General features: G+C 44.1%; 1 long non-coding RNA gene across 1 annotated transcript; it reads right to left on the bottom strand.

Moving 5' to 3' along the window:
* Positions 1-2366: 2366 nt before the first annotated feature.
* LOC134215753 (uncharacterized) lies at positions 2367-2855 on the bottom strand. The gene is made up of 3 exons (XR_009980292.1): positions 2754-2855; positions 2580-2683; positions 2367-2510 (listed from the first exon to the last, which is right to left on the bottom strand). It is a non-coding gene; the product is annotated as an uncharacterized LOC134215753 (long non-coding RNA).
* Between the last annotated feature and the right edge of the window lie 8773 nt (positions 2856-11628).

Below are 11628 nucleotides of genomic sequence, written 5' to 3'. Positions count from 1 at the left end.
TCAGCCGGTGAGCGCTGAACTTTCCAATAGTCGGTCTAAACTCCTCCTCTTGGCCAACCTGAGCGTTCAAATCTCCTATGATGATTTTGACGTCGTGGCTTGGGCAGCTGTCGTACTCACGTTCCAGCTGCGCGTAGAATGCGTCCTTATCATCATCAGTGCTTCCGGAGTGTGGGCTATGGATGTTGATTATGCTGAAGTTGAAGAACCGGCCTTTGATCCTCAACCTGCATATTCTTTCATTGATCGGCCGCCACCCGATCACGCGCCTTTGCATATCGCCCATCACTATGAAAGCTGTTCCGCAGCTCTGGTAGATGGTATGATTACCTCTAAACGTTCGCACCATTGATCCCTTCCAACAAACCTCCTGCAGTGCTACGATGCCGAATCCACGGTCCTTGAGCACATCGGCGAGTATGCGTCTGCTTCCGAAGAAGTTGAGAGATTTGCAGTTACTGTAGAAAATCTCCTATATTGTACCCGTTGATAAGGGTAACAAGTATTAAAATGTTACAGCATATATGATGTAACAAAAAGGCTCCATTCGATTTGACTCATTTTTCCATCACATTTTAAAATTACAGCTTGTCTTTACTATGGGGCTTGTATTCAACAATGCATGCAAGAAAAAGTTGGATGTAAAATTAGTGGCTAATAGACATAAAAATATGGGTTCAAATATTTTCATGGCGTGTAATATTCAGAATTTTTAGCTGTGTACCTTATTACTTAGGTAGGAACTTGAAGAGCGAAGAGCTGCCGTTTCCCAGATCTTTATTCAACAGCGCTTTTTGTACCTGTCGGTGAATTTCCAAACCCTCAGCTACAAAAAGTTTCCACGAGGAAGAGACATTTCTCGCTTAACCTAAGTAATTCCTAAGGGCCAATTTCTTCACCTCCGCTTATCTCTTAAGCGGTGCTTACCCATACGATTGAACCGGGTTTAAGCACTAAGCGGAGGTGAAGAAATCGGCCCTAAAAGGACCTAAGTAACATTTCATGAATTTATTTGAATATTGCAATCAACAGACCAATATGAAAGCTTTTGATTGTACTACCCAAATTAATTTATAAAAAATATGACTTAGGTCGTTAGAAAAATTAAGCTAGATTGCTTAAGATTCTAATATTTGATGCCGTAATTGAGCGCCTTACTTACCTCCGCATGTTCCTTGCGCAATAAATCTAATGATCTTTTTGTTTGGCCTACATAGATTTTAATCATTGGGACAACTTATTTCATAAACGCTTGCCTTTATCTACTTTAACCTTCGTTGAACCCAATATAGACTTGAGTTAGTTGCTTTTACAAGAGAATATTAGATCGATGCCGAATTTCCTTAGTCGAAAATGTAGCTAAGGGTAGGTAATGTGTTGATGATGTCAGCGTTGTAAGTTTATTCCGGCGTAGGGTCTTTTCTTTCTTGTTGATGATCGCTCGATAGTCCCTCCTGGTTTTCGTTGATTTTCGCTGTTTATTGCACTATAAATGGGAAAATAACGCATAGTTATAACCATTGCTCTATTTGATGCGGGAGATAATCATCAGAATGTAAAATACAGATTTGGTAATTAAATACTCAATACTTTTTTACCACGAAATCAACGATATCAATTGCATCCGATTCAGATCCATATGATATATGCGTGTCGAAGTTATCTTTTCACTAGACAACAATCTAAAAACAGGTAAAATGGCTCTATCGAAAATGTTGTTCAACTATGTTCCACTTCCCCGTATATGTTAAAACTTAAGGGCAAGTGATAATAGCAAATGTTGGCTTTAATTAAGACTTTTCAATCTTTTTCGATGTCACACAATAATTTAATTACTCAAAATATTCACTTTCCACAACTATGATAAACTTAGAAACGACTATTTTGTGGGAAATCCATTGATTTGAAATAAAAGTAATAGCTTTTCCCGGTAGTTTAAAGTCATGATCAAGCAATAGTATTAGTCATTGACCCGTAACGCTGGGTAGACACTTTTACGTGGTGTGTTACGGGGTAAGATCTACCACGGTTACATTGCCAGCTGCAGGCAAATCCTGACCCAACGAATACCTTCCTCATTATCCACACACTTAATTCTATTCACCGGGCTCGGTAAATAGATTACCGATTTCTCAACAGCTGAGCTCTCGGTAGTGACCTCGGTAACCCAATTCAATTACCGAGCTCTCGGTTCAACATTTATGGCAGCGAACTGTCAAAAAAATACCGAGCAGTCGGTAAAAAAATACTGATGAAACTGTAAAAAAATTACCGATTTCAGTAATTTATAGTACTGACTAAAAGGAAATTAATTTCAATTTTTCTTATTGATAATGAGAAAAAACACATGCAATCTGAGGCTTTCATATTTATTACAGTTTTTTAGAGTCAGAAAACTGTACAACATATGTTTGCTGCTGTCTCATCGCTGTAGCACTAGCTCAATTCCATTATCGCCCGGGAAGCTGTCACAAAGATGGCCGCAGGGAACCTCATTCGTTTTATTATATCTAGAAAATAAGACCGTTTTTAATCGAGAAAATCCTATCGGAAACAGTTATTTTATTGAGTTTACATACCTGATGTCTTATTATAGTTCGAGTTCCATAAAATCGGCACAACACATATTGGAGATAGCAGTAGCGAGTGTGATGATACATTTTTTTATATTTGTCCTGGAAATCTATCATATAAATCTTTAGCAAACTAGCGCAAAAAATACATGATGGTAAACGTGTTTGAACTTTACCTACCTGAATATCCAATAAAGCGAAATTTCCACCTGCAGCATTAATCTCGACTGAAACAAATTCGTTCTGACTCGCAAATAAATATGGCGTCGAAACATGCGGTACCTGGTCGAGAACTGATAACTCGGTACTTGTTTTACCAGGTGTTCAGCAAAGTGAATTAATTTTTACTGAGTAATCGGTTAATATTTTGACAAGTGCAGGACATTTACTTAGAACAGAGTTGATCGGTAATTCAATCTACCGAAACTCTGTATTTTATTTTTTACAACTGAAACATCGGTGAAAATGATTACAGAGATCAGTTAAATCTTTGAAATCAACTGAGCTCTCGGTTCAATTAATCTTTTACCGAATAAAATCAGTAAAATATATTACCGAGCTGAAATTCTCGATTTAAGTGTGCAACTCCGTGGTACTAGGGTGTCGCTAAGTCGGTGGCCTCTCGTTAAGTACACAGTTAAAAATTCTGAAAATTACACGCTATGGAAATATTTGAACTCATATTTTTGTGTTCAATAGCCTTTAATTTTACATCCAACTTTTTCTTGTTCGTAATATTGAATACAAGCTCCATAGTAACGACAGCCTGTAATTTTGAAAAGTGATGGAAAAATGAGTCGAATCGAACGGAGCCTTTTTGTTACATCATTTCTAGATTGCTTTGAGAATAGGTCGTATGTGCAAAAGAGAGCCTCTCTTTGCTTGCGCTCTCTTTCGCTAATAGATAAGCTAATTTTGCATTTTTTGCTACATTTTCACTTCAGCACGATAGACAAAGCTATTGTCTTTAGATATATGCCAAGAAATCCGAAGTAAACTCTAGTATAGTTCTATAATAATCGAAAGAGAATGAAAGTCAAGAGAGCCTCTCTTTTGCACATACGATCTATTCTCAAAGCAATCTAGATATATGCTATAACATTTTTATTCTGTGTGAGTACTACATCAACACTTCCTTCCTCTCCCTAGTTACGGTGAAGATGGGCGTGGCGAGGAGTAGTAATCCTCATGCTTTTGTAATTTTTGTTTAAGACTGGAATCAAGGACCACTCCCCTTCTTGATTTCTGATAGCATTCTAGATGAGGATCTCAAAAGTAAAACATGAGTATCATTAGTGTCCAATCTACGAATTACACCGTAACAATGCGAATGCCAATGATCAAGCAATAGTATTAGTACGGTGCCTCAAATGGTTCTGATTCCAAATATATTATTGTGTCGGGTGAATTCGTTGATAGGGTAAAACATCCTATCGTTGTGGTGTGTCCTAGTGTTGCGGTAGTGTATAAACAGTCTATCCTGGATATAACAGCATCCAAAACAATTGTGAATCCGCTAAAACTTTTCGAATCAACCAATAGAACACCTTTTGTTTGACAAAATTCCGTTCAAAATGATGGAGAATCAACATTTTTCATTAAACAAATGCTTCCTTTGAGCCTATTATTGCGGTAGTGCTAAGGTCATATTGTTGTGGTATCGCTCTTCATAAGAAATACAAGCAATACCGCAACAATAGGACTGACCTTGAAAAAATATCGCAACGATAGGCAACTGCAACCTATTATTGCGGTAGTTTGTTTTCATTGTGATAAAAACAAAACAACATAAGTTTAGCACAACTGACGTAATATTTACGAAACTATGGTTAACGACCATCCTATTCAACTACTGGATGTGAAAAAAGATGAACAGTTCATTTTTAAAGAACTTTTGAATTCAATTTTGTTTTGAAGCGGCGCTTAACCCCTCCATAATAGGTCGTTTTACCCTAGTTCTGCTTCATCTTTTTAGAACATTGTTACCATTAAAAACGTTCATCGATTCATCGACAGCCATTAGGTTCTGCAGCATGACGTCACGAATGAATTCGGTCCTCGTCAAATGAACTTTTTGACAGTTCAGTAGTACTTTCCACTGACTCCGTCGAGGACTCCGACAAAGTTCGAGTTTGTGATTGGTTGGCTGCCCCCGAGTCCAACGCGAAGTACTACTAATCTGTCATCAGTTTGAGGTTAGATACAGACGCTGCAGAACCTAATAGTATACCCTTACCACGTATCTTCATTTCAAGACAAAATTTTCAAAACGACTTATCTGCTTTTGTAAACAAAGATTCAAACGACGATTTGACGAATCTGATAGCTCTCCCACGCAAACCAACACCATCAACAGGTAGCGGAAACCTTCACCTACCTATTGGTGGTGTTGGTTTGCGTGAGAGCTATCAGATTCGCCAAATCGTCATTTGAATCTTTGTTTACAAAAGCAGATAAGTCGTTTTGAAAATTTTGTCTTGATTTGCCCCTTGCAGCATTTTTAGCTTTTATTGCCATACAAGGAAATAATTTGTAAATTGTGTAGAGGTTTAACAATTCGCAATTACAATTTCATGACAAACGCATTAAAGAAATGGGTGTTATTATTATTTGATTCTTTATTAGAGAGAATTGCAGCCCTCGGGAAGCAATGGTCTTTCGCATCCGTTATAATTCAATAAATTGCCAATTTATGTCAGTGAACAATGTATCTCACATACTTTATAATTCGTTTGACCTCTTTAGTAATAGAAATCTCGCCAGATACCAAAAATAGTGTTCTGCATTGAAAGAAACTTACACTGCATAATCTTCAAAGTTTCAGCCTGCTTCTGATCAGACTGGAATACCGTTTCACATTCGACTTGCTTGCCAAGAACTATTCGATATGTAGCTTCGTACCACACAAAAAGATGAAAAATGCAATCGAATTAAATTAATATTCCTCCGGCACATTGCTTTTGATTCAATTTACACCCATACTTTCAGAATAAAAAAACTTGTTTTCACGTGGAAAAACGAGAACCCACCTCGCTTGATTCAGTAACTAACGAAAGTTTCTTTTTTCAAATTTTCAAATGCTTGTGAATGCATTCATCTAATTCTGTCTTATCCCACCTTTCTAGACTGAATCGATGCCCTATCCCGCCCACTTCGGTTTGAGTTGGGCGAGCTGAGCTGTGCCTATGGGTGAAAGGCACGTACAAGATTCATCCTGCCGACAAACGGTTTGCGGCTGGTTCTCCGAGCGTACCGGGTGTTGTTACATGCAGCCAGCGTAAAGTTTTTCAGGGGCAAGAAAAGCATAGAATGCACTCCTGGTGCGATAAAGGGGTGCAAACATAGAAAGTGAGGGCACATGTAAAGTAATTCAACTAACTTTTCTATTTCGCCAATGCATGACGTGTGGGTGATCGTGGGTATGTGAGCTGGCACCACAGTCCTGGCACTATGGCTTAGCAGGTCCCGTCCGTAAGAAGTTTGTTTCTGTGATGATAGTATTATGTCTATGTGCAAAAGACATTCGGGATGAACTTTTGTAAAACTTTTACAGTTCTCAACAAATTTAATCATGCTCTGCTTACAAACAAATAAAAAATTCTATCCAGATGTTCAAACACACGGTTCGCCACAGTCGAATTTACAACAGAGCTTTTTGCTTTTCCGACTAACTGCTTTCTGTGGCGGCAAGTTCAATAAGTTGTCGGGGGTGATAGGGTAATGAAAAATATTAAATATTGAAAGAAATAAAAGCATGTTGTATATGTTTTGTAGCTCGTGCATATCAGAAACCCTGATTAATCCAACTAGCGATGTCGGTACCTTTCTTGTGTATTGGATGTACAAAAAAAAAAATTAGTGAGTTTCATAAGCGTGTTCTGTGTATAAAAATAGTTCTTTGGTCATAGCTACTGAGCCCATCGTTCGATTAGGCAAATTTTCAATAGCAAATAATGGGCCAGGATTCACCGTCGAATGAAACTCGTTGCGAGTAAATCGGTCAATGCTAAGTTCCGAAAAGTGTGTCTACAAATTATTTTTTTTCACATACACACATGCACACATGCATACATACACACAAATAGACATGAACCACTGCGATGCAGCCCAGCAACTGCTGTGTCAGACAGTTGCTGAATGGGGGACGGATATCGCCATCATAGCAGATCCTTACCGGGTACCCGCCAGGAACGGTAATTGGGTCACCGATGAGTCTAAAATGGCGGTGATATGGACAACGGGGAAATACCCAGTCCAAGAGTTGGTGTCTTCGACACACGAGGGCTTCGTCATTGCCAAAATCAACGGGGTCTTCTTCTGCAGCTGCTATGCGCCTCCTCGATATTCTATCGAGCAGTTCGGTCGAATGCTAGATTGTTTGACGGCTAGCTTGATGGGGCGTAGGCCGGTGGTGATAGCGGGGGACTTCAACGCTTGGGCCGTGGAATGGGGAAGCCGATCCACGAATCAGCGGGAGCAGATCCTGCTGGAATCACTGGCCATGTTGGATGTGGACTTGGCTAATGTCGGTATCAAAAATACCTACAGCTGGAACGGTGCCGAGTCGATTATCGACGTTACGTTCTGGAGCCCTGGCCAAACGAGTTGTTCGAACTGGAGGGTAGATGATGGCTACACTCACAGTGACCACCTGGCGGTTCGCTACAGTATCGACTATACGACCAGCATTCAGCGGACGGAAGAAGGGGCGAGGCCTAGTCCTCGTATGTGGAAGACATCATACTTCGACGACGAGGTGTTTAAGGAAGCGCTCCGCCGCGAGCACAATACTCTCGGTCTGAGTGGCGAGCAGCTGGTAACAGTACTCTCGCGTGCATGCGATGCCACCATGCCTAGGAAAGTCCACCCTAGGAATGGGAGACCACCGGCTTACTGGTGGACTCAAGCAATTGCGAACCTGCGCCGCGCCTGCCTACGGGCAAGGAGGCGGATGCAGCGAGCACGCACAGAAGAGGAGCGTGTTGAACGACGGGTGGCGTTCGTGGCTGCTAGAGCCGCTCTGAAGACTGAGATTAGATCAAGCAAAAAAGCCTGCTTCGAGGGCCTGTGTCAAAGTGCCAACGCGAATCCATGGGGTGACGCCTATAGGGTCGTAATGGCCAAGACACGTGGGTCTCCAGAGATGCTGGAGAGGATCATCGCGGGGCTCTTCCCACGTCACGACCCAAGCCCCTGGCCTCCCTTCGTGGAGCTGCCAGGAGCCAGGGTGGCCGACGAGGGAAGAGTAACTAACTGTGGCGGAACTTGCAGGGGATTGCACAGTCCTTAGTGTAGGTAAGGCGCCAGGACCGGATGGTATTCCGAACCTGGCCATTAAAGCGGCCATTGCCGAGGCTCCCGAGATGTTCAGATCTGTCATGCAGAGATGCCTGGACGAGGAGTCTTCCTGAAGCATGGAAAAGGCAGAGCTTGGTCCTATTGCCAAAGGCAGGAAAACCACCGGGGATTCGTCGGCATATAGACCAATATGCCTGCTTGATATGGCGGGGAAGGTGCTCGAGAAGATCATCCTCAACAGGTTGTTGATACGCACGGAGGGTGCGGATGGTCTATCGAGTAACCAGTTTGGCTTCCGAAAGGGTAAGTCGACCGTAGACGCTATCTTGTCGGTTACCAAATCCGCGGAGATAGCTATCCAGCGTAAGAGGAGGGGAGTTCGCTATTGTGCAGTAGTGACTCTCGACGTGATGAATGCTTTCAATAGTGCCAGTTGGGCAGCTATTGCAGATGCGCTCCTGCGTCTTGGAATTCCCGAGTACCTGTACAAGATTCTCGGAAGCTACTTCCAGAATCGAGTACTGGTATACGACACGGAGGCGGGTCGGAAGTGCGTTGACATAACCTCAGGGATTCCGCAAGGTTCCATACTGGGTCCGGTGTTATGGAACGTCATGTACGATAGTGTCTTGAGGTTGAAGTTCCCGGTGGGCGTGGTAATCGTCGGCTTCGCTGACGATATTACGCTGGAGGTCTACGGCGAATCGATCGAAGAGGTGGAGTTGACTGCAGCCCACTCGATCGCAATTGTGGAGGAGTGGATGAGTTCCAGGAAGTTAGAACTGGCTCACCACAAGACTGAGGTGGTTGTTGTTAACAACCGAAAGTCGGAGCAGACGGCCGTGATAAGGGCAGGCAACTGCACGATCACCTCTGAACGCTCAATCAAACTCTTGGGGGTAATAATCGAAGATAAGCTCACCTTTGGTAGCCACGTCAATTACGCCTGCAAGCGTGCCTCAAAAGCTATAGTGGCATTGTCCCGGATGATGTCCAATAGCTCTGCGGTTTATGCCAGCAAGCGCAAGCTTCTGGCTAGCGTTGCTCTGTCCATACTGAGGTATGGGGGCCAGCAGGGCACGGCCCTGCGTATTAACTGCTACAGAACGAAGTTAGAAAGTACGTATAGGCTCATGTGCCTAAGAGTTGCGAGCGCGTACCGTACCGTGTCGCACGATGCACTCTGCGTCATCACCGGTATGATGCCTATTGACATCGTTATCGGTGAAGACATAGAGTGCTTTGAAATGCGCGGCACGAGAGGCATCCGCAGGACTGTCAGGTTGGCCTCAATGGTCAAATGGCAGCGTGCGTGGGACAGTTCCACTAAGGGTAGATGGACACATAGGTTGATACCGGAGATAGGTACGTGGGTCAAGAGGCGCCATGGGGAAATCACTTTCCACCTGACCCAGGTCCTTACAGGCCATGGTTGCTTCAGACAGTACCTACACCGGTTCGGACACTCGGCCTCGCCCGAGTGTCCGGTGTGCGATGGTTTAGAGGAAACGGCGGATCACGTGTTGTTCGTGTGCCCGCGTTTTCGCACAATGCGTGACCACATGCTTGCCACATGTGGTCTGGACACTACCCCGGACAACCTAGTTCGGAGGATGTGTAAAGATGAAGTTGGCTGGAACGCCGTTTTATCGGCTATCGTCCAAATCGTCTCGGAGCTACACAGAAGGTGGCGCGTGGACTCGAGGGATGGCTAGTTCAGGCGCAAATAAGAGGTGGTCCAAGGATTCGGAGTCGGCTTCATGGGTCATACCGATGCCCTGTGGTCGAACTCGATCCTTTTATCGAACAAATGGCTGCGTGAAAAACAACATGGTATCGTCGCTTTCGCGGCGTCGGTCAACCGGGCGGGTTCCGAGCCCGAGGACGGAAAGGGGTCCTCGTCAAGGCTGGGGCAGGCGTAGGCACCGTGTCGGCAAGTCCCTCTGTGTGCTGGCAAATAGGCCCTATCGCAGAAAGGTCAATTTGGGGTGCACGCGGCATCATCATTCTTGATACCAGTCGTGCAGAGGGAAGCAGGCGCGAAGTCGACCCTTCCCACCTTCCGAGGACGTAGGGCGTGGTAAGGCCACCTGGAAATCCGGCAATGCGCTGGCACGATACCATGGTGTTGTTCTAAAACAGCGAGCCACGATGTTCGATGCTGCAAGGACACGCAGCTAACCTCGAGGGTGCGTTATGCACTGGCCCCCCTTTGAAGCATTACTTTCTGGTTGTACCGAAGGGACGATGGGCTTGGCGGCAATGGGAACGGTTTAGCTGGTCGGGGATGCCGTCCTGCCTCCCTCATGGCCCCTAAGGTGGCCCCTAACCCAGCACTTCCTGGTCAACCCAGGATGTCTGTTGAGCAGATTCCCCCTCCATTGTTTAGGAAGAAAAAAAAAAGAAAAAAAACACAAATGGACATCACCTCAATTCGTCGAGCTGCGTCGATTGGTATATTACACTATGGGTCTTCGCCAAAGGTCGTACATACTGAACACTTAACACCTAGCATGAGACAACGGACAAGACACATAGCACCCAATGGACCAATAGAGTGGCCCAAGCTTATATGGAAAAAATGAAAAGTCTGGAATTTAAAACCTTGCTATCGGCCTCTGGTGACAACGACGATAGAGCTCGTTGTTTGAGATCCAGCTGTGATGCCACCAGGCCCGAATTATACACCGCAGGCATCTGTTAATAAACACCTGCAGCCGTTGAGTGTTCTCCACTGATACACACCATGTTTTACTGGCGAATAACAGCACAGATTTCACGTTAGAGTTGAAAATTCGTATTTTGGTGCGTTCATTTTCTGCCTGTTTTTCCAGATATTTCTTAAACTCGCAAACGCCGCCCTTTCTTTCTTGATCCGTGCGCCTATGTCGATCTTGGTACCGCCGTCTGACGCCATTTGGCTACCAAGATATTGGAAGCTTTAAACATTCTCCACTGGTTGCCCGGCTACTGTGAAACTGGAAGGAGTCACCGTGTTTACATCCAACGATTTGGTTTTGTTGACGTTGATGACTAAACCTGCCGAGGAGGAGCGCTCGGCAAGGTCGTTGAGCTTACTCTGCATATCAGAGCGCCGTTGCGCGAGGAGTGCAAAGTCATCAGCCAATTCGAAGTCGTTTAGGTGCTCCATGGTTATAGGCTGCTATAACAGCCCGCGGTTTGGTTCACGGTCAATCGCATCTTCCAGAATCTCATCGATTACGATGAGGAACAGTAACGGTGATAGAATACATTCTTGCCTCACACCAGCTACAACCCGGATAGGGTCGGACAGGACCCCATTGTGCAGCACTCTACACGAAAAGGCCTCGTACTGTGCTTCGATAAGGCCGATGATTTTCTCAGGAACCCCCTTGCGTCTCAGAGCGCCCCACCTATTCTCGTGATTGAGACGGTCGAAAACTATGTACCTACTCACGTAGTGCAATGATCAAGTGCGACTTTATGTGGTCTAGTAGTGCAGATTGTGCTTGGTGAGCGACCTTCAACCATCGGAAGGTTAAATTCCTTTGAAGAAAATCAGAAGGGTTGCGTATAATAGACGACACAATGAGAATTTTAATGTCATGTGAGAAAATTTTATTTGGCTGCTGCTACTGACGCCACGACGCGCGCTTTTGATTTTGCTACCGACGACAACTTTCTACCGTCGATAAGCTATTATGTTTTGCACTTTGAAGACAATTTGTCTCGGATCAACTTTGTGTAAAATAACTATCCTGTAAATGACAAATTT

This window comes from Armigeres subalbatus, chromosome 2, assembly GCF_024139115.2.
Source record: "Armigeres subalbatus isolate Guangzhou_Male chromosome 2, GZ_Asu_2, whole genome shotgun sequence".
NCBI lineage: Eukaryota > Metazoa > Arthropoda > Insecta > Diptera > Culicidae > Armigeres > Armigeres subalbatus.
The sequence above is the reverse complement of the archived record's forward strand: the minus strand, read 5'-3'. Positions and strand labels throughout refer to the sequence as shown.